General features: G+C 48.6%; 1 protein-coding gene across 2 annotated transcripts in view; it reads right to left on the bottom strand.

Annotated features, from left to right (window-relative positions):
• The window catches only part of TRAF5 (TNF receptor associated factor 5), a 51,394-nt gene extending 34,376 nt beyond the window's left edge, over positions 1-17,018 (bottom strand). For both annotated transcript variants that reach the window (XM_045452444.1, XM_045452446.1), the window contains exon 1: positions 16,852-17,018. The gene's annotated coding sequence lies outside the window, so the exon portion shown is untranslated. The remainder of the gene's footprint in view (positions 1-16,851) is intronic.
• Positions 17,019-22,548: the final 5,530 nt, after the last annotated feature.

Raw genomic sequence — 22,548 nt, 5'->3', positions numbered from 1 at the left:
GAGAAGTATGACTTCTCTCCAAGTTGTCAGGAAAGTCCTGGTTCCTTGTTTTCCTGGGAGTGCAGCAAAGCACCGCTGGTGAAGAAAAGGGGGTTCAAGGGCTGAAGGGCATCCCCGCGCCTTTCCTGGGGCACCCATCTGAAGGTACCCCGTGGCAGCTGCTCCCTGAACATCAGTCTCACTCACAGGGAAGCCTCAGAACCCTCCAGAGTCCACCTGGCTCCAAATGATGCTGAAGCAGACCTTGCAGATTTGCTCTCAGAAACTTAGACCAAGAGAAAAAAAATAGAGAAAACACTACTGCTCTTCCCACGTGAAAGTTTCTTCTTTAGGAAGCTTTGACTCTATCTCTCTGCCTGTAGCCTCAGCTCCCACTCTTTCAAAGCCCTCCCTGCTGTCAGGGTTCAGCTCCTGGGCGAGCTCCTAGGGAGAGCTGTCTTCATTGATCCCCAGATACTCACAACCAGCCCTATGCCTGGCACACAGCACTCAGTGTTGGCTAAATAAGGGACATCTAAGATTAACGTGAGGCCTTATTGGAAAGGGGCTGTCACAAGGAGGGCCATGAAGACAACCTAGGACAAATCTGAATGAGGTAGACAGAGGGCAAGGGGACAATATGAAAAGATATGAATGGGACCTAAGGGCTGGAATTGGATCTGGGTCAGGATTACACGCAGTGAGGCTATGTCTAGGCTCAGAGCCAGCTAATTTACATGCATAGTCTTGTTTTAATCTTGACAGCAGCCCTAAGATGTACGTACATCATTAGCATCCCCAATTTGTTGAATGAGGAAACTTGGAGAGGTCCTATGGCCAGGAAGCAGTGGAGGCCTTCAGGGGATAAGGAGGAGCTGGGGGTTCCTCTCTGCTTCTCCAAAGTCTGACAAGAGGCAGTGTGGTATGTTGGCTAGCACCATGGACTCTGGAGTCGACCTGCCTAGGCAAAAATCTTGATTCTATCCCTGAATAGCTGTATGACTTCAGGCAAGTTACTTGGTCTCTACACTTCTCAGTTTCTTCATCTATAAAATAGTGATAATGATAATGATAATTACCTTGTAGAATCTTTAAAGATTAAATAAATTAATACTATACATTAAGGATCAGCTGGCCCACCACTTGTTTTTGTGAATAAAGTTTTATCAGAACACAGCAATGCTCATTTGTTTACATATTGTTTATGGCTGGGGTTTTTGTTTGTTTGTTTGTTTGTTTGTTTGCTACCACAGTGGAATTGATCAGTTGTGCCACAGACCACATGGCCCAAAGCCTAAAATATTTACTATCTGGTTCTTTACAGAAAAAGTTTGCTGACCCCCCTCTGCATGAAGAGCTTATAACGGTGGACACAGGAAATGCTGTGATGACTATTATTATCATTAAGCATTTGTTCCCAGAGTCCCTCCATCAAGGTCCCCTACCCTGGGGATGACCTGACTGCCTGACATGTGGGGCACGGTATCAGGCTCTGGGGGCTGGGGAGGAACAAGACAGAAAGGGTTCCAGCCTGCTCCTGTGGGGCTTACAAGCTAATGGAGAAGACAAGGGAGTAACAAACTACGGTGAGTCCTTTGAAGAAAATAAACAGGATGTTGAGATAGAGAAACAGGAGCAGCCACTTGGACAGGAAGGGCTCACGGAGGAGGGGATACCTGAACAGCGAGGGGAGGAAGGGGAGGAGCAAATGTGAGGAGTAGCAGGAAGGACTCTGCAGGCAGTGGGGACAGCAAGGGTAACGATCAGTTCTGGGAAAGGCCTTGCCATGTTCAAGAAACAGAGAGGCCAGTGTTGCCTAATGTCAGGGACAAGAGGAAGAGCAGCAGGAGATAGGGCCGGAGCCAGATCACATGGGCCTGGTCGCCCACGGGAAGGAGTCGGGTATGTTCTAAGAACACAGCAATGGGAAGCAGCATGAGTACTTCAAGGAGCCAATGGCAGTGTCTGCTTTGGAGCCTAAAAAGACCATTCCAGATGCTGCACGGACAATAGACTTTGAGGCTGGGGACAGGGGTAAAGTGGTCAGGAGGCTGATCTCTATGTGGGGACACTGTAGCCATCAGGGAGAGATGACACAGAACTGAACTATGGTGGTGGCAGGGAAATGGAGCAAATAAATGACTGAATATGAAGCTTGGAGGCAGGGAGGACTGGAGGCTGATGCCAGGATTTGGACCTCAATACCTGGGGGGAGGTGTTCTGTTCAAGGAGATGGGGAAGAATGAGGGCAAAAGGAGGGACATGAGGAGTTGTTTGGGACCAGAGGGAAAGAACCTCATCCCTTTCCTGAAGACAACCCTGCACGTAGGAGACAATGACCTCAACCACTCCCCAACATCTCTTCCTCTCCCCCATGCAACCTGCCTAAATATTCCCATTTCCTTCCCACGTTTTTTCATGCTTGTGTGTGTTCCCTCACTCACTGCTTTTCTGTGAATGCACTTTGCTTTTGCTGTATCCCTATATTCCTACCCTGCTCCGGTCCCCTTGTCTAGGCACAGAAGTGATGGTGATAAATGACAGTTCTGATCACAGAGTTGAGTCTGGAGAGCCCATCCCCCCCCACACACCCCACTGTCCCCTCACCTACAGTCAGCACTCCCATTAAGGCTTGAATCACAACTACTCCCTTGCAGGTGGGCACAGCACCTTGCTGATTCATCTTCACTTATATGCATAAGTTGAACCCATTTCCATGATTTCTTCAGATACCACGCCCTCCCCCAAACAGGGTGCTACTCCCCCTCATCGAGGACCCTTCACTAAGCTAACTGCTCTCTCTCCACCCAGAGCTGCCTTTCTGTTGTCATTTTTCTCACTTCTCTATTTCCTCCTCCAAACACATTTTCCTCCTCACTTCACCCAGTGCGTTATTCTGAACTCATGCTTACACGGGACTATCTCCCACTAAATGTTCATTCGTTCAATCACTTTGTGTAAATCTTTCCCTTGCTGAGGACCTACTGCATGCAGACACTGATGGGGAAGCAGAAATGCAGCACGGTGGGCCTGGATTCCCTCCACCCCCACTCCCACCAAGCAGCACCTGCATGGGCCACTTAGCCCCTCCCCTCCCTTCCATTCCTGGCTCCAGCAGTGCCTGCAGAACTGTGTCCCTCCTAGGGTCCCATGGGCACGTCCCTGAAGCCTTGCCTGCTCTCCCAGTTCATCTGTACCCTGCCCTTGAACAAGCTGGGGTCCCCGAATCATCTGAGTGTTGGGTGGGGACCGGGGGAGTGGGTAGGTAGTTTGGAAAAGCATATTATATTCGTTCCATGAACTAAACTGTAATCACACAATCAGAGCTGCTGATTAGTCTGTCCTAAATCATGGCCATCCTGCCCTTTATGTGGCATTTGGTACTTCCTCCTTGAAACCCCCTGATCCCTTGGCCCTGACCCCCCCACCGAGCACACTTCTGCAGGGCTCCACGTGGGAGTCCCCTGAGACTGGATCAGCCTCTGTCCCTCATTCTTGTCAAACTCCCACCTCTCCTCATGGGAAAGGCCTCCTCATCCCAACCGGACTTACTTCCACATGTGGGTGGGGATCCCCACTTCATCACATGCTGGGGTGTCAGCTCAGCCTCATAGCTCTCTCGCCCTCTCCCTTCCTAACCATCCTATTTTCTCATAGACAGGGAGACCGCGATTCCAGGGGCCAGACAAGCAGAGCCACATGGCAGTCTGGATACATGGCCAACAGACAATAGTTTAGATCAGACTGGGAATTTAGAAACCTTCACCTGGCCTCACACTTCTTAGCCCAGGGATGCTCAGAGGAAAAGGGAGGGACCTGAGACCATCCTAGACAGGCTACAGAACAGACGTGCCAAGCCACCTTGGCTTGACCTTTTAGTGATTTTTAGCTACCAAAGGCCAACATCATTCTAGCCATGCCTCATCCCCCACACATGCTTGCGCACAACTGCCTCTGTGCTAGGTTCACATCTCCAAAGCTGACCACAGACGTGTGATGCACTGCCCACTGTCTGAGAGTTGGGTGAGGCTGTGGCTGGGACATGAGCTGATGTTCTGTGAGAGGCAGACAGAACAATCTCTCCTGATCAGCAGTGAGGCCAGCTCTGGCCCAGGCCCAGGAAGGAAGCAGATGGGACCAGAGATGGCCCTCTCACCCAAGCTTGAGGAGAAAAGCTTCCTGAGGTCTGCTACCCCAGGTATACCCCAGTTCCCCCACCCACACATGGGTGGGCACCCTAGAGTCCTGGTCACAGAACGCTGTAGTCCCTAGTATAACACTGGACATCAGGTTCTTGAGATCAGGACCGCAGAAGAGGGAGAGAAGGAAAGGAGCCCAGGGAGGAGACCCAAGAGAAAGAGAAAGAATTTGAAAGAATGGCTTTCCCCCACAAAACTAAGCCAGTCAACTGTGACAGGGTTTAAGAGATGAGTTAGACAAGAGTGTCACAACCTTTTAAAAACAGTGAAACTCATCAAACCAAATCTTATGCAGAAATATCAGTAAATAAAAAAGTATACAGGGGCACCTAGGTGGCTCAGTTGGTTAAGCGTTAAACTCTCAATTTCAGCTCAGGTCGTGATATCCCAGAGTCGAAGACAGCCCCTTGATGGGCTCTGCTTAAGATTCTCTCCCTCTCTCCCTCTGCCCCACTCCCCCACTTGCGCTCTCTCTCTCTAAAATAAAAAAAAATAAATAAAAATTGTACAGAGGAACTATTTTGGTTGAAGCAAGGCCTGTGGGGTTTCCTGTGGTCTATACCCCTCTGGCAACTTTTTTTGGGCAATCTTAGGAGTTCCACAGTTTGATTTTTCAAGATGATAAAAATAACACCAGTTACACACACTCTGGTACTTAGCAGTTTCTACTTTTTTTTAAATTTTTTAATTTTTTTAATGTTTATTTTTGAGAGAAAGTGGCAGGGAGGGGCAGAGAGAGAGGGAGACACAGACGCTGAAGCAGGCTCCAGGCTCCAAGCTGTCAGCACAGAGCCCGACGCAGGGCTTGAACTCACGGACTGCAAGATCGTGACCTGAGCCGAAGTCGGAAGCTCAACCAACTGAGCCACCCAGGCGCCCCAGCAGTTTCTATTTTTACATACAACATCATACCCAGTCCTCACACTAACCCTGTGGCAATATCATCACATTTCTGATGAAGTTCCTGAGGCCCCAAGCTGTCAATCGAATTGCCCCAAATCACACGGCAGGCACACAGTGGTGCAGGAATGTGAATCTAGGCTTCCTGACACCAAGTCCAGTGCTCTTTGCTCTGTGTCATAGCTAGAGGGAAATGGACCACATCCCAACCAACACCAAGATGGAGGTCTCGAGGAGAGGCAGGACAGCCTAGAGACCAGCTCTGGACCCAGACCGCTGGGTTCAATTCCTTCTGCCATTCACTTACCTGTGTCCTCTTTTCCTCATCTAGAAAATGGGAGAATAGTAGCTGCCTCTATGGCTTGGAGTTAAGACTGAAGGTGTTGATCCACGTAAATTACTAGCACACAGTACGTGCCACGTAAATAAGCACTAAATATCCATGCATGTCCATCCTTCACTCCTAGTCAGCACTTATTCAGTGCCTGCTGTGTGCATAGGCGTGTGCCTCATTCTACTGCGGGAGAGGGTGGAGTGGGGGTCGACCCCCAGTTACCAGACAGTTCCTGTCCCCAAGAAGTTTTCAGTCTAGGTGGGGGCCATGCCTGTATACAAAGTACACCAACAGTGTGCTCTAAGAGTGTGCCCTGGAGCATGACAAAGATGCTGACTTGGATACTTTACCCCAGAGAAACAGACCTCTGTTTCAGAAGCCTATTTGTTACAATCTTTTAGCCTACCCTAGTTAACATATTTCAGAATCAGGACCTCTCAGTAGTAGCCAGATTCTACAGCCAGTACCGTGTGAGATGCACAGAACTAGACCATTGGGCCAGCTTCTAGACTCCTCCCCCTCCTCTGCACTAGCTACTCCTCATGTCCCCATCTCTCAGAGGGCCCAGGCTGGTGCTGGATCTCTTCTCTCTGGTGAGCTCATCTTGGCTCCTCCCTTAGATGCCATCCCTGACAGTGCCCCGATGTCTACCTGCAATCTGGACCTCTCCTCATTTCAAGTGCCTAGTCCATACCTCTGTGTTTGTTTACCTGGCGCCCCACCCAACCTGCTCCTCCCATGGCCTTCCTCCACCTCAGTAAAATGCTGTCACAATCACCCTGTTGCTTGGACCAAAACTCGGGAGTCACTCACCCTTGACTCTTCTTACTCTGCACCCCACAACACAAATCCTCTTGGCTCTTCTTCCAAATATATCAAACCCTGTTCCCTACTTTCAGCACAACCGCCTGGTCTAACCCAGTGTCATCTCCCTATGGGGAACAGCATTAATCTCTTAGCTGGCCTCCTGCCCCTGTCCTTCCCTGTACAGCCCAGTCATACCCCACCACCCAGAGCTATCCTTTTAAAAACAGAAGTTAGACATGCCACTCCTCTGGGCTCCAATGGCTCCCATGTCACTCAGGGTTAAAGCCAGTGTCCTTTGAGTCCAATGCAATCTGGCCTGTCCTCATTTTCTAGCACTCTCCACCTGTTCACACACTCTAGTCTCATGGCCTCACTTTTTCTTGACTAGTGCAAGCACCTTAACTTGCTGTCTCTCCCCCTGACACCTGAATGGCTTGTTCCTGCACTTCAGGTATCTGCGCAAACGCTCCCTCTCAAGTGAGGTCTCCACTGATCTCCCCAACTGCAAACACAACCATCCCTGACCACACGCCCCATCACCTGATGCATTCTTCTCCAGAGCACTCCCCACCATCAGGCATGTTGAGGTTTACTTCTTTACTGCCCGTCTTCCCCAGGCAGAGCACAAGCTCTCCAGGAAGCAGAGGTGTCTCCTTTGTTTACTGAGGTGCTAATACTTAGAAGGGCGCCCATGACAGGCATACCATAAACACTCACAGAAAGACTGAAGGACTGCCTTACCGTATTCTGCAAAAAGCAGGAAAGCTTCTCTCCTACCTATGCTGCTTCCCGGTACCTAAAACTTCCCATCTTAACTGTTTATTAGTCCTAAAATTCCACCAGTTACAGCTAGACAGAGGAAACTTGAGGGGAGCCTGGGTGGCTCAGTCAGTTAAGCGTCTGACTCTCGGTTTCGGCTCAGGTCATGATCTCGCAGTTCGTGGGTTCGAGCCCCACATCGGGCTCTGCACTGGCAGTGTGGAGCTTGCTTAGGATTCTCTCTCTCCCCCTCTCCTACTCACGCTGCCTGTCTCTCTCAAAACAAACACATAAACTTTTAAAAGATTAAAAAAAAAAAAAGGATGGCTGACTTGGGGAGAGGTAGTCAGTGTCAGGAGGGGAGGGTCTAGCCATACAGGGCTGGAAGAGCCAAGTCTGAGCCATGGTCCTTAGTCCTACTAACATGAACCAGCCGCTGGTGAGATGTCATAGGGGAAGCCAGGTACCTGGGAAGGAGGGGAAAATGTTGAGGAGGATTTTTAAAGGTAGACAAGGCCAACAATTCAACTCAAGAAATATGTACAGGGCCCTCACCCAGGTGCCTCACAAGGTGCTAGACAGGTGAGATCACATTTGCCAGGGTCCTTTTCTGGAGGCTTCACCATGTGAACAGGTAACAGAGTTGGAGGCCAGGTTTTCCTTTTCAGCTCACTCTCTTGTTTTCAGTATCTATTTCAAACCTTTCTCTTCTCTGCAAACCGTGACCACGCCCCCCCCCCCCCAGGCCTCACCCAGAAACTTCACTTCCTATTGCACACAAAAAATAGAAGTCTTCAGACCAGAAAGACCTCCACTTCCTGCCACCAGACCTATGTGTCTCCCTGCACGGGGGCCCCTGCTCTGCCCTCTCCCTCTCAGAGCGTGTTAGAGATGACCTCTGAATGAAGCCAACTTCTCCACCTGTCCTGGACCCCTGCCTCCTCGGGGAGCTTCACATCCACTGTCACCCACCCCCCTTCCTCATCGCCAACCTCTCTCTTTCAGCTGGCTCCTTCCATCACTCTCACACAACCACGATCTCTCTAGAGATCAAGCAACACTAAAAATCCTCACTCTCACATTTCTCGAAAGTCCGAGCTCTCCTTCCTCTCACAGCCAAACTTCTTCACTCACCCTCACCCTCAACACAGTGGAGGGACTGCCTCCACTGGCCTCTCTTCAGTCCAATCCTCAGCCGGCTCGGGCCTGGCTCACACCCTCACCAAGCCACCCAAATCGGTGACTGCTGGCTCACTAACGTCAATGGTCCGTTTTCAGTCTTCATCTTACCTGGCTTCTAAGCAACATCAGACATTGTTGCCCCCTCCATGCCCTTCCCCAAACACACACACTCTCCCTTTAGCTTCCCTGAAACCACACTGTCCAAGAACAGAGACAATGTATGAACTAACAACTCCCAACTCTCTCTCTCTCTCTCTCTCTCCAGCCCAGACCTCCTCTGCATCTAGACCCACATGAAGTCTGCATGCTGAGTGCCTTCTTCCGATTGCCTTGCAGGAACTCCAAAGCCAAAGCATCTCAAACTGAACCGATTTCCCCTCTCCTAAGTTGCTCTCCCCAGAGCTACCTCTTGGTAAAGACCCAACTCTTTTATCTTCCTGCTGTTGCCAGATAATTGGCATCATCCGGGCGATGCCTACTCTCTCCTCCCCCACATCCCATCAGTCACAGAGGCCCCCTGAGTGTACCTGACAGGTACACTCCGCCTCCTCCTCTCCACCCCCACGACCAACACCTTGATTCAAGCCACCATCCCTCTCACTTGGGCCACAGCACAGCCTCCTACAACTGGTTTCCCTCACCCACTCACTCCTCCAGAGCATTTTCCACACACTGCCTGACTGAGCTTCTGAAAACACCAAGCTGTGTCACTCACACGATCTTTTCACAGCCTCCCATTCCTCTTAATGTTCCAAAGCCTTAATGCATGCTGCAATGGTCCCGTCCAAACTCTAGGGTCATCTGGAAGCCCCCCTCCTCCCCTACCTTTTATTCTCCATTCTCCCTGGTCTTTTTGCCATTCTTTCTTTTTTTTTTTTTTTAAGTTTTTATTTATTTATTTTGAGAGAGAGAGAGAGAGAGAGAGAGAGAGAGCGTGAGCAGGGGAGGGGCAGAGAGAGAGGGAGACAGCAAATCCCCAGCAGGCTCCTAACAGTCAGCACAGAGCCCAACCCGGGGCTCAAAGTCACAAAATATGAACTCATGACCTCAGCTGAAATCAAGAGTCATATGGTTAACCAACTGAGCCACCCAGGTGCCCCTGTTTGCCATTCTTCATACAAGTGGCAAAACTGCCCTCTTTACAGTGTTCACCCTTAAGGCCGGTCTCCCTTTGCTCAAGATGCTGTCTCCACTGGAAACATCCTGTCCTCCCCTTCCCCTAACCTCTTTCTGAGCGAAACTCACTGAGGTCCAGCTTAAGCATCACATATTCAGCCAGGCCTTCACATGCCTCCTCAGCCACGTTAGGTCCCCTCTTCCAAATTGCATGCTATTTACCATGCTGTACTTCTTCATAGCATTTACTATGACTGCAATTCATTTTTGTATGTCATTATCTGTTCACTATTAACCTGAACCAGCAAACAGAAAGCAGGCCTGGGGCCATGTAGTTTTCAAGTTGCTGGCACACAGCAAGCGCTCAACTATCTGAGTGAATTAATAGCTGCCATTTTGGGGGCCTACAACGTGACAGATACTGTGGCTAGAAGCTTTACATGGGTTGTTCCACTGTGCACAGCAACCCATTGAGGTGTGGGCACCAGTTTTATTTTCCTATTCACATTCTACCGATCAGGATTATATGACGTGTTCAAGGTAACACAGCTGGTAAGTGCTGGGTTTAATATCAGACTGGTCTCCTCTCAAAGCCACTACACCACACTTCCCTCTGTACTCCCACAGTGCTCACTCAGTGCCTGACACACAGTAGGTGCTCAACCAAGAGGGATAGATAGAATAACCCACCATCAAGGGTGTAGGCCTCACCCTTGAGGTCTACAAAGAAGAATTACAATTCCCCTCTTCCACAGGAAAGAAGAAAATGGAGTGAGAGCTTCAAAGGGTCACCCAGCAGTAGGTGGCCATGCTGGGCTGGATCCTAGGTCTCCTGGCTCCTATCTAGAGTGATTTTCTCTACAGCATAAGCATAGCTAGGCACTATCGGGTGGAATTATGCAGGCAAGCTGTGCAGAAAAGAGGTAACATAGCAGGCCTGAGACTGCCATCCTTGGGAAGTTCTGTTTCCAAGGATGGCCCTTGTTTAACATCTTAGAAGGTGGATTTGGGGCCAATTCTCCTAACTAATTAGGGTGGCTCACTGTCCCCAAACTGTTTTGCAAACAATGTGGTTATTCCTAAGCACCTGTTTTTCTTCTGGAAGTCTGGAATGTTGGTATACGTTAGGCAGAGGGTGCCTACATGACCAGTCCTCAAAAGAAACCCTGAGCACCGAGTCTCTAATGAGCTTCTCTGGTAGACAACATTTCACATGTTGTCACTATTCAATGCTGGAGGAATAACGTGACACTATGTGACATCAGTGGTGGAGAGGACTCTTGCAGCTTGTGCCTGGCTTCTTCTGAACTTTGCCCCATGTGCCTTTTCCCTTTGCCAATTTTGCTTTGGATCCTTTCATTGCAATGAATCATATCTGTATGACTATACGCTGAATCCTGTGAGCCCTCAGAGAAAATCATCAAAGCTGGGTATGGTCTTGGGGAAGCCTTCTTAACAAGAGATGGGTTTTCCTTCAAAGGCGGGGGGCATGAATTAGTAGATTAATACAGGAGGCACTCTAGGCAGAAGAAATGATGTGAAGAAAGTTAGGAACAGGGAAGTCAGGTGTAAAAGGCCCTACAGCTGTTTAACACAGCCTAAGCAGAGCCGACATTGAGAGAATCAAGCACTATGATTGTAAGGTGGAAGAAATGGATGCTAGAGAAGTCACATTTGCTCCAATGATCCAGCATCAATGAAGTGAATCAAGTGAAGTCACACATATGGAATTAATACCAAGAAAAGATTGAAAGAAGGTAGTGTCTGTCTGTCCACGGCTAATATCCATGGCATTGGACATTTCTCAGAAAGGTCTGCCAGAAGTGCCACTGAGCAGTTGAGGTAACAATCCAAATTATTGGCTTTTCAAATAAACCACTTCAATATGGGGGCTCCAGAATAATCTACTTCCCATCCATTAAAGGCAACTATTCACTCCTTCCTTTACCCCTTTCAAATGCCTTTGCCCAGGGTCCAGTATCCCCTCCCATCTCTCTGGCCCACTTCTCCTCACTCCTCAGGAGGGCTTCCTGGAATAACCCCACCCAACTGGTGAATCACTTCTTTTATTCTGCAACTACTGAGCACTTAGGCCTTCACTTTATGTTAAATTATTTTCTTTTAACCCAGGGAAGCAGGGTAAATTTGCTAGGTTGTAGTGTAGGTATCTGCCCAGCCTCTTCCTCAGAATCTTAATGTCATGAAGGCAGAAGAGGGACTTTCATGACTGTTTAGCTTCACTCCACCCACTTGCCTCCATCCTCTGGCCTCAAGGGCCCTCTACAAATGCAAATGGAAGGCTCAGAACACAGCCTGGCTGTTCCCAGCCACCCTCCTTAGTAAGGGAGTGTGGAAAAGGCTCTGGCTGGCAGTTCTGTACCCAGTCAAACTCACTCCACATTTTGCTCTGCTTGCATAGTTGGATCCCATTAAAGGACTTCTCTGCTCCTGATGAGCAAGCCAGTGCCTGTATTTTGCTTCCCAAATCCATTGTATTTCTTCTGCCGGGTCCCTGTGTCACCTTATTACCAGCACAACTATCCCTCCAAGATGGCGGCTGCTGTGCCCACACATTATTCTAAAGGCTGGAATCCTGCCCCTGAAACCCTCTCCCTGGGCCTGGGCCTCCATTATCTTATGCCTCCTGCCCTCCTCTCTGCCTTCTGCCTGCCAAGGGCTTGTCCCAGCTTATCCCCACCATGTCCAGTCCCATCCCAGCCCACCTACCTGGCTGCTGAGCTCTGCTTGGTCTAGATTGCCAAGTGTCAGCAACAGGCTAGTTTAAATGATGGGCTCCCTCGGAACTTGGCAGTTCTGTTGTTTGTCTGTTTTTAATTTAATGTGAATGCCTTTAGGCTCCACACACATTTTCCACCTCCCCAGAGACCCCACAACTCCCTATTGCTATCAAACACATAGAAGAAAAACAGCTTTACTGACTACCCGCCAGACGCTAGGCTCTGTGTATATATTGGCTCATTTAATCCTTCCAGCAACCCCAAGTGGGTGACATTACTATCTCTATTTACCATTGGAAACAGAGCCTCATGGAAGTTGGGCAACTTGCCCAGATCATGCAACTACAACCAGCAAGTCATAAATTCAGATTTGAACGCAGCTTCTGAAGTCCACACTATTTCCACTATGCATTTAGGTGGCCCCTCTGCAGCAGTGCAGGAGAGGAAACGGAAAGGCAGGAAAGTGAGAGAATGCACAATCAAGGTAATACAGGAAAGAGGCCGAATGGATGTGTCGAATGGACGTGAAGTCAGGGTGCCGCCCTGGGGACCAGAACCGGCCAGGGAAGACAGGCCAGAGGTGACTGTGGGAGAACAGTGATGTCTGCACAGGTGAGGGAGAACTCAGAGGAAGGCACGGCTTGGGATGCGTGTCTGAGGGGCTCCGGAAACATCACGGTGAAGATTGCGTGTGTCACAAATCAAACTGGCCAGGAACAGAGCTGGGTGAGAGACAGAGCCTTTCCTGAAGAGTGTTGGTTTGAGCCATGGGAGGACAGGAGGGCTCTAGGGAGAGGAGCACAGGGGTTAGAGGGCCAGCCTGAGGACACAGCCTGGTCCTCATATGGGCACTTGCAGGGAGGGAGGAGGATGAGAAGCTCAAGGTCAATGAAGGGAACGTCAGTGGGGACAGTGGGGCACCCTCCAAGGAGATGGGCAACAGCTGCAGAGCAGGCTGGCGACTGAGGATTACCAGGCCCCAGAAACCTTCGGGCAATCTGAGCGGCAGGGCAGGTGCACAGCGCGGAGCAAGGAATACATAAGTGCAAGTGCTGGCTGCTCTTTCCAGAAGCTTTTCAGTGAAAGGGAGAGAAGAGGGGTTGCAGAAACATGGGCTGTTCCTGTTTAACAGAGGCTGAGCTAGTGGGGCAGAGGAAGAGGTCAGTGGTAAGGGAACGATGGATGGAGCCCGTCAGAGGGAGAAGAGGGCTGCATCAGGGGCATAGGTGGAGAAGGTGCTCTCCCTCCCATGGGTCAGGAGAGTACCTCTTCCCTGAGAGGAAACAGACCATGGGGGAAATCCCAGGGATGTTCTGGACTGGAGAGGAGAGAAGCTGGTGGAGCACATGTCCAGCAATGAGGCATGGGCAGCTGCTAAAAGTGAATGGGTCCCCCTTCCCTGTTCACACACTCCGGAAGGGGCGCTCCCTGGGCTCTGTCATTCAACACGGGGACCACAGACCCTGCAGGTACCTGCAGAGGTACCCAGTTCTGGCCACGGCACCATCTAATCATGTGTCACCACCTGCCTCCAGATAACAATACGCAGAATATACTCCTCACTGCCGCTTCAAGCTGACTTTGAATTTTTCGGTCAGGACTGGTGAGTATTTTCACTTTTATTTCCTCTCTGGTCCTCCAGTCCACTTCCTCACAAGACAGGGCCTGCCAGGGGCCATGTGGATCAACTACTGTCTGACCCTCCAAATAAAGCTTTCCTCTGGGCAAAGCAACAAGCTCAGTGGGGCCCAATCCTGGCCTCAGCAGGGGCAGGAACCCTCCAGCCCTGAAGATCACTTCTGCCCTGGTGCCCTCTACCCTCAGCACACACACAGATGCCCACCTCGCTCTGCTGGGGTGATGACTCCTGCCCCAGAGTAGCCCTAGTAAAAGCCACCATCTGCACAGAAAAAGCTCTTCAGAGACTGGGTCTGCCATGGCTCCCCCCTTCCCTTGGTCTATTAGCCCTTAAAGACCCCCAATCAGTGACAAAGGTGTCAGGTGGCCTTTGATGAATGCCTTTCCGGTTCCCTCACGCTCCTCCTGCCCAGAATTCTGGCTTCCTCTAGCCAAAATACCAGGAGAAGAGCACAGGAATTAGAGTCAGGAGACTTGGACTGGGGTCCTGGCTGGTCCCTACATTCTGTGAGATCTTTCCCGTCACTTCTGTGCCCTAGCTTGCAACCAGGGAAGTGGAAGGAACAGCAACCTGCCTTTCCCTTCTCTCAGGGAGGCCATGAGAAGTTAATCAGGTCAGAAAGGCTATTTTCAAACTGCACAGGGCTGTTCTGATTCCTGGGGTCTAAGCAAGTCCGGCTGACAGCTCAGCCTCTCTGTCCAGAGCCCCACTGAGCACATGTTCCCCAGCCATCAGTCCCAAGGGAGACACATCTCAAATGAATTCGACACATACATTTGTTTAGGCCTACTCTGTCAGATTCCAGGACCCAAACCAGAATAGACACAGGTCTTGCCCCCAGTTCACTGAGTTGGGGTAGAGCTAACAGAGCAGATGTCTGTCCATGTGGCGCCCCAGGCAGAGCCTCCAGGGGACTCTGCTCTGTGTGGTTGGGAGCACACCAGACATGTGTTACCAGAGTCCAGACTGAGGAGGAGGTGGGTAGATTTAGTTGTCTGAGAAACCAGGGTGGGGGCCTGGAGCAGAGGAACCAGGCACCTTAGAGACCCAGGCCCGGCCCAGCAGTGGAACCTAAAGGGTTATTACACTCAGGGCTTCACCCTCACCATCTGGGAGACGAGGAGAATAATCCTGCATTGGCCTGACTCACTAGAATATCAGGGAGAACAAAATGAGAACAGCAATGAGAAGATGCTTTAAAAAGGAAAGAGCTTTACGAACATGGAATTATTTTTTCTTCAGGGTCCTCTGCTGAGAAGCTGAGATAATCACAGAAGGTCTGATTGTCTAAAGGCTGAGGAGCCTAACGGGGCTGACTCAGAGGCATCCAGCTCCCTCGCTCTGCAGATCGCCCCCAATGAAATATCCCAGTTACAGACTTAGTACTTCCAGTGGACGGGGCCTCCCTCTCCTTTCCGTACTCTTTCCACTGCCCTGCCACCCATAGCCAATGGGTGCTCAGGTGATGCTTGCTGACAGATGGAAACGCTGCCCATCCTACCCTCACGGCCACGGACCTCAGCCCAGAGGACCTGAGAAAGTCACCTCCTCCATCATTGCCCCTCCAGCAGGTCGTCCACAGCCGGGCTCACACAGGTGACTTTCTCCTGCCTGTGTCCAGGATCTGAGGGCCTACCCATCCCACACAGTTCAAAACAGAATGGTAACGAAAACAAGAAAGCCTCGACAGGGGCTAGATATTTTCTGCTTCCATCTCACAACCAGCTTTCCTGCAGCAGTGACCTTACTATGCAAATCAGAGTAGACCACAGGGAGGAGTGGTCAAATAGTTTTCACCCGACCATCAACTGCACTAACTCCCTTTCATCGGCCATGTGACAAGGGCAGACAGCCAGCAGCAGCACCCTGGGTTTGAGAGGCCCTACCCAGCCTTTCCCGGCCTCAAATTCTCTCTCACACACGTAACTGTTCTATTCCCAGAAGCACCTCCATTTCTTTGCATTTTGTCTTCCAGAGCCCTTTTAAACCGTGAACGTCTCTAGAAGAAGAAACCATATTCCACTGGCCTTAGTCACACAGCACCTGTGCCCAATAAATATTTACTGAATTAAATTGGTTACTAGATGCCTGTCCTCAGGGACACGGGTCACGGCCCAGGGCTGTGGAGGGTGGGGCTGCAGGGGCAGCCTTTTCCCAACCTCACTGCTGGCCTAGAGCGGCCCTGCCAGCCACGGTAGATAACTGAGTTCGAGAAAGTAAATCTGAAATAGCCAAATATGGAAACTCTGCAGGAGGGGGCAGAACCAGCCGAGAAAGTCGGCAGCGGGCAGAGCAGCCCAGTGGAGTCAGCGACAAGAGTGAGGCCCCGGTATTCACAGAAAATCTTCAGAACTGCCAAAACCCTGCAGAGCGGCGGCAAGGGGGAAGCGATCTGTTCTGGAAAACCCAGATTCCACCAATCCTCTGGGTGTCCCAGGGCAACTCACCTCCCTGAACCTTGGTATCTTCCAAGACCCCTCGGAGCTCGGCTTTGGGTGTGTGTGTGTGTGTGTGTGTGTGTGTGCTGTGTTGTGTGCTGTGTGGTGTTTCTAAATGAGCACGCTCAATCGAACAGTTCGTGGAGGTTTCCATTCATTCCAATATTAAAGTTTCATTCCAGAGGGCTCCAGTTGGAGAAGTCCTGCAGAAGTGGAGGGGGCGCTGAACGGTGCGAACGGAGAGCCTGGGGTTTGCAGTGCGTGCGTGCAGGGCACGCCTGTAAATCACCCCTCAACCTGAACCTGGTCCCTCCAGGCCACAGCCGCGCTCTGCAGCAGCTCCCCAGCCCAGACCTCCGGTCTCCGTCCACGACACACCCTTCTCCTGCAAAGAAAACCCGCTCGGAGCCGCGGAGCCTGGCTCTGACCCTCAACACCCAACTGCACCCCCTCGCCCGCAGCAGCGGCCACCAACCCAGCAGGCTCCCCCGGTCCCCCAACCCCCACCCCGCGGCCGCCCGGCGCTGGTCCGGGACGCGCTAGACGCGAGCGCGGCGGGCGGCCAGGCCCGGGACCCCCACAGCCGAGCGCCAGGCGCCAGGAGGTGGTTGCGGGGCCCGTGCCGCTGTGGCGCTTTCGGTTTCAAAGCAAACGGGACGAGCCGAAGAACGCTCCTCGGTCCCCTCACTCCAGCTCTACAGCCTCGGGGCTTATCACCGCGGCGCGGCCACCGCCCCGGAGGCGACCTGCCGGGACTCACGTGTGGCTCGGCGCGGGGGTGATCAGCCGGCGCTGGTCCGCAGGCTCGCGGCTACTCCAGGCAGAGACCGGCGACGAGGCGGGGGCCAGGCTCTCAGCCCCCCAGCCCTGCTCGTGGAGCCAGACCGGGGGAGGAAGGAGGGCGGGCCCGGGACCCGGGAAGGGCGGGGCCTGGGGCGGGGCCCGGAGCAGTCCTGGCGAGGGGCGCAGGCCCCAGGGGAAGGGCGGACGCGCAGGAAGGTGTCGGGTAGGACGCGGAGAATTACTGAGCAGTTAGAAATCTAACCTAACCACACTGGACTCACAAGTACCTACAAATAAGCATCTCAGATTTTCCTCAAGTGCCTTTGAACTGTACACATCTTACCCTTCAACCTGGGACAACCAAGCTGAGCCAGTCCTTTCCTGCTTTGACTCCCTTAGCTCAAGGTCTCAGGTCTGGTTGGAACCAGTCCTTCCCCATCTTCCTCAGCAGTAGCACAAATTTGTCCGCCCTCCTCCTTGATGCGTGTCTAGCAATCCTTTAGAATCGTTGAGGTTGACCTTGGACCAAGGGCTCCCCAGACATCTCTTTGGATCTTCAAAACAACCTTGTGAAGTAGGCCTGTTCCTCCTCATTTTACCTATGAGCTGAGGTCCAGAGAAGTGACCTGAAGTGAGGTGCCCGAAGGTGGACACTCAGCAAGGGCTGTAGCTACAACTTAAATCCAGCTCTCCTGACTCCTAGACACAGGCCTCTTAGAATACTTCTCTCCAGGAGCGTATGTTCTGAATGGTATTTGTAGGCTATATAAATCTCTGTGGAGGTTGAAGAGTGAGATTTTGGAATGAAATAGATCAGAAGTCCAATTCTAGCTTCCTCACTTTCAGTTAGGCAACCGTGGGCAAGTACTTGATTGCCCTGAGCTTTGATTACTCATCAGTAAAAGGGGAGAATTAGTAAAATGCACAACCCAGAGATGCATGGGAGCCAGGCAGAAAGAGACAGGAAGGAGGCCCAAGGCTGCAGTCATGGAGGAGGGGGAGGGACACTGGTGCACTACAGAGCTTGTGTGGGATCTGGAGGAGCAGCCAGGCTCCCGCTCAGGCTCAGGTTCCATGCCATCCTGTCCTCCTATGGTCTCCATTTTTCAACAAGAGCCAGAAATCCAGATTCCAACTTTTGGGTTGGTGAGCCAGATTAACCACTCCAGTGGGCATTGCTTTGGGACTCTAGACCCACCTCACAATCCTGTGTGAAATAAATGAGATAGCATTCCTATATTCCTGACACAGAGTAGGTGCTCCATAAACCTTACTGTCTCTCCCTGTTCCCTTATACATCTTCTCTTATCGTTGCCTACTTCCTGACTCATTACCCACCAACCCCCCATACCCTGACCAGCATCTACAAGTCATTGTTGATATGTTTTGTAAGGGTATATCTCCTTTCACTGGCTAGAAACATTTGCAGGTGTGCACTGGGCTCCTTGTACTGTCATTGACTATGATTCCATGGTTTCTCCCCCCTCTTCTTCCCTATCAACTGAATAAAGTAGGCAATTTGTCCCTAGAATCATATCTGAGTTTTAAATACAATGAAATCAGATGCTGGGACAGATAGAGAATCTTTAGTTGTGGGGAGTGGGGGCTGCATGACTTCAGGGCTAGGAAGTTGAGAGAGAGGAATTTTCAATAGGTGTTACTGTTAGTCAGAACTAAAGGTCATGTTCCCAGCTCCCCATGTTGATCACAGAATCCTGGGCAGGGTGTCTGGGAGAATAGAGAAGACAGACCCTGGGAATAGACCAGTCTGATGGAAGAGATATGATCCCTTTCTTCAAGGATCTTGAAGATGGAGGGGAAGGACAGAATGTAAATGTACATAGAAAACCAATATTAAATACTTGCAGGTTATAGCTAACATTTATTGTCTTATTATACACCAGGTACTGTGCTCAGTGCTTTGTTGATATCAACCCATTTAATCATCAGCCCTATTTTATAGATAAGAAAATGCATGTCTTGAATAATTTGCTCAATTGCAAAATTCTTAGTTTGGGAAAGGTGAGATTTTAACGTTGGAAGTCTCGTTCTAGGGCTCATAACCACTACACTGCATGTAAATTCAAACAGAACTTTAAGAAGGAGATGAATGTTAGCAATTTTATGTTCTGAAAATATTTGCAATGTTACAAACAGAATCCAGTCTTCAAACTAAATCCATCTAATAAAAATAAGGGCAAGATTGGTATATACCAACTTTTTACACCGAATAAAAGAGCTAAACTTTTTATCTATCTCATATAAACACTCTAAATTTACCCCCAAACTTCAGAAAGACATGGCTTTCAGCTGTTTAATTTGCTGGATAAATTAATAGGGTAGGTGATTGTAGCCCTGGTTGTCAATGGAAAGATTGTGTTGATGGAGAGGGGAGGACGCCACCTACTGGAACAATAGATGGATGTATTACCTTCCTCAAGCTGCCCTTGCGTGACAAGACTGATCAATACAAGCAGTTAGTTAGAGCAGAGTAAAAGGTCATACCTTCCAACACCTAGAGATCAGTGAGATGAGAAAAAAGGAAAAAAATTCTTCTTGAGACCTAGATTGCATCTTTAACTTCCATTGTAAGTTACAATGGAAATTCTTTGCCCATAATGGAACCACACGCGGAACGTGTGATATAGCAGCAAACCACTCTCAGGCAAAAAGCAAAACCTCAGGGTGCTGAGCACATAGAACGCTCACTTGCTCGCTAAGTAGGTCCTGCATCGAGGCAATAAATGAATGAATATCTGTGGGTTTTCTGAATTTAAATTCTTGACCCAGTGATATGTGGTCCCTTTGCTTTCATCAAATAACCTTTACCTCAGTTCTGCCTGTCAGTGAGCCCAGCAAACACCACAAGAGAGGCAGGAAGTGCTGGGAACAGGGAGCTTCTCCCAGGATGGATATAATTTAAAAAAACAAAACAAAAGACTTGTTTTCCAGATACTGTTTTTCCAGAGGTATATCCATTATCTGGTAGTACCAGAATTTACTTATCCATTCACATAATGAAGATCATCTTGGTTGTTTCCCATTATGAAGTGGAATTAATTGGCAGTTATGAATAAAGCTGCTATAAATTAGTATGCAGGTTTTGGTGGGATATAGATTTCCATATAGTCTGTATTTGTTTCAGAGGATCACTCTCTCAATATACACATTCCTCCCTCCCCTTCTCTGTTCGTGGTTTGATTGTGTGATTGTCAGCTCTTTTCTTGCAACAATTAGATTTTTATTGTTTTAAAATTAGGCCTGCTGTCTTCACTGTATGCTTGGCCAAATGTGGATTCTGTCCATTTTGACAGTTCCTTTAATAAGATTCACACATGCAATTCCCATCAGTGCTTGGAAAAACATTTTAACATGTTAACTCTGCATAGTCACTGTAAAGTATTAAATATATATATATATGTGTGCGTGTGTGTATATATAATATATATATATTAAGGTTATTATTTAGCCTTAGGAACCATGAAGTAAGATTGTGGGTTTGATTGGCACAATCTGGTTTTGTTAGACCTTGTGGTAGGTTGGTAACAAGGAAGACCATTCATTATTTGATATTTCTCTCTCTCTCTCTCTTTTTTTCTTTTTTTTCTTTTTTTTTTTTTTTTTTTGGAGAATGGCGCCTACTCTATATGGAGAGATTTTAAACAATGCTCTTGTAACCCTGGTTATCCACATCCTCTGTTTTACAAATAGGACAGAAGCATTAAGAAGGAAAGGCATATGCTCAGAAAGGGTTTAACATGGGGAAAACTGACAAATTTCAAATGCCTTTGACTCTTACAACACCTCTGTAGTCCATGACCTTGCCTCTTTATCCTGAGAAGTTCCATATGATCCTCAGCAGTCACAATAAGGGCCTCTCATTACGGTACACCATTCTGGGGCTGCTGCATCCACTGCACACACTTTGGTTACATTTCCCCCCCCCCCCCTTTTTAAACAAATTTACTGTCATACTTTCAATACCACAAAATCCACCCAATCAATGAATTTTAGTAAATGCATACAGTTATGCAACCATAAAATTTTAGAACCAACCCATCACCCTATGTGTCCTTTTGCATTCCATCCCTTCTCCCAGCCCTGGACTCTGGCAAGAGGGGATCTGCTTTCTGTTTCTATAATTTTGCAGTTTCTGGAAAATTTATTTAAAGAACTACACAGTATTTTGTGTCAACTGGCATAATGGTTTTGAGATTCATCTAGTTTGTTGCATATACCAATAGTTTCTCCCTTTTCGTTGCTGTTTAGTATGCCATTGTATGGATACACCACATTTTCTTTATCTCTTCACCATCTGATGGGCATTTGGATTATGTTCGGTATTGGGATATGAATAGCGCTGCCATGAACATTTAAGCACAAGTTTTTGTATGCACATACATTTTCATTTCTCTTTAGGTAGATACTGAGGAGTAAAATTACTGGGTTGTATTGTATGTGTACCTTTATTTATTTCTCTTTTAATTTTTTTTAATGTTTATTTTTGAGAGAGTGAGAGACAGAGCACGAGTGGGGGAGGAACAGTGAGAGAGGGGGACACAGAATCTGAAGCAGGCTCCAGGCCCTGAGCTGTCAGCACAGAGCCCAACGCAGGGCTTGAACCCACGAACAGTGAGATCATGACCTGAGCCGAAGTCGGACGCTTAACCGACTGAGCCACCCATGTGCCCCTGTATGTGTACCTTTAATCTGTTAGAAATTGCCAGCTTTCCAAAGGGGTTGTATCACCACATCATACTGCATTTCTACCAGCCATATGAGAAATTTTCGGCTTCTCTGCAAACCTGGCAATGGTTAGTACATATTGTCAATCTTTTTAATATTAGCCATTCTAGTGGGTATTCTAGGTACCTTATTGTGGCTTTACTTTGCATTTCCTTTATGACTAATGGTGTGACATCTTTCCATGGACTCATTTGTTATTTGCATAACTTCTTTATCCAAGTGTCTATCCAAATTTTCCGCCCATTTGAATTGATTTTTGTTGTTCTTGTCTTCTTATTGTTGTAAGAGTTCTTATTATTGGGTTCTTAAGAGTTCATTATACGTTCTGGATACAAATCTTTTTTCAGATACATGTTTTATAAATATTTTCTCCTTGCCTTTTTATTCTCTTAGTTGTATCTTTTTGAAAAGATGTTATTAAATTTTGAAGAAATCCAATTTATCATTAATTTTTTCTTTTATGGATCATTCTTTTGATAATGTATTTTATTCCAGGAGTTTATAGTTTCAGTTCTTACATCTAGGCCTATGATCCATTTCAAGTTAATTTTTTTGTGCACAGTGTGAAGTAAGGATCAAGGTTTTTTGTTTTGGGGGTGGGGTTCTTTTTGGCATACAGACATCTTATCCTTTCTGCCATTGAATTACTCTGGCACCTTCACTGAAAATCAATTAACCATATATGCGTGGGTGTACTTCTGGACTCTATTCTGTTCCATTGATCTATATGTCCATCTTTACACCAATATCACAGTGTCTCTATTACTGCAGCTTTATAACAAGTAATCAGTTAGTGTAAGTCCCCAGTTTTGTTCTTCTTTTTCAAAATTGTTTTGGTTAATCTAAGTTTCAGGTTGGCATTTGTTTGTATAAATAAAGTTTTGTTGATAAATAGCCATGTCTGTTGATCTATATATTTTCTTTTTTT

Source organism: Leopardus geoffroyi, chromosome C3 (genome assembly GCF_018350155.1).
Source record: "Leopardus geoffroyi isolate Oge1 chromosome C3, O.geoffroyi_Oge1_pat1.0, whole genome shotgun sequence".
NCBI lineage: Eukaryota > Metazoa > Chordata > Mammalia > Carnivora > Felidae > Leopardus > Leopardus geoffroyi.
Note: the sequence above shows the minus strand (reverse complement) of the source record. Positions and strands in the feature narration are given on the sequence as shown.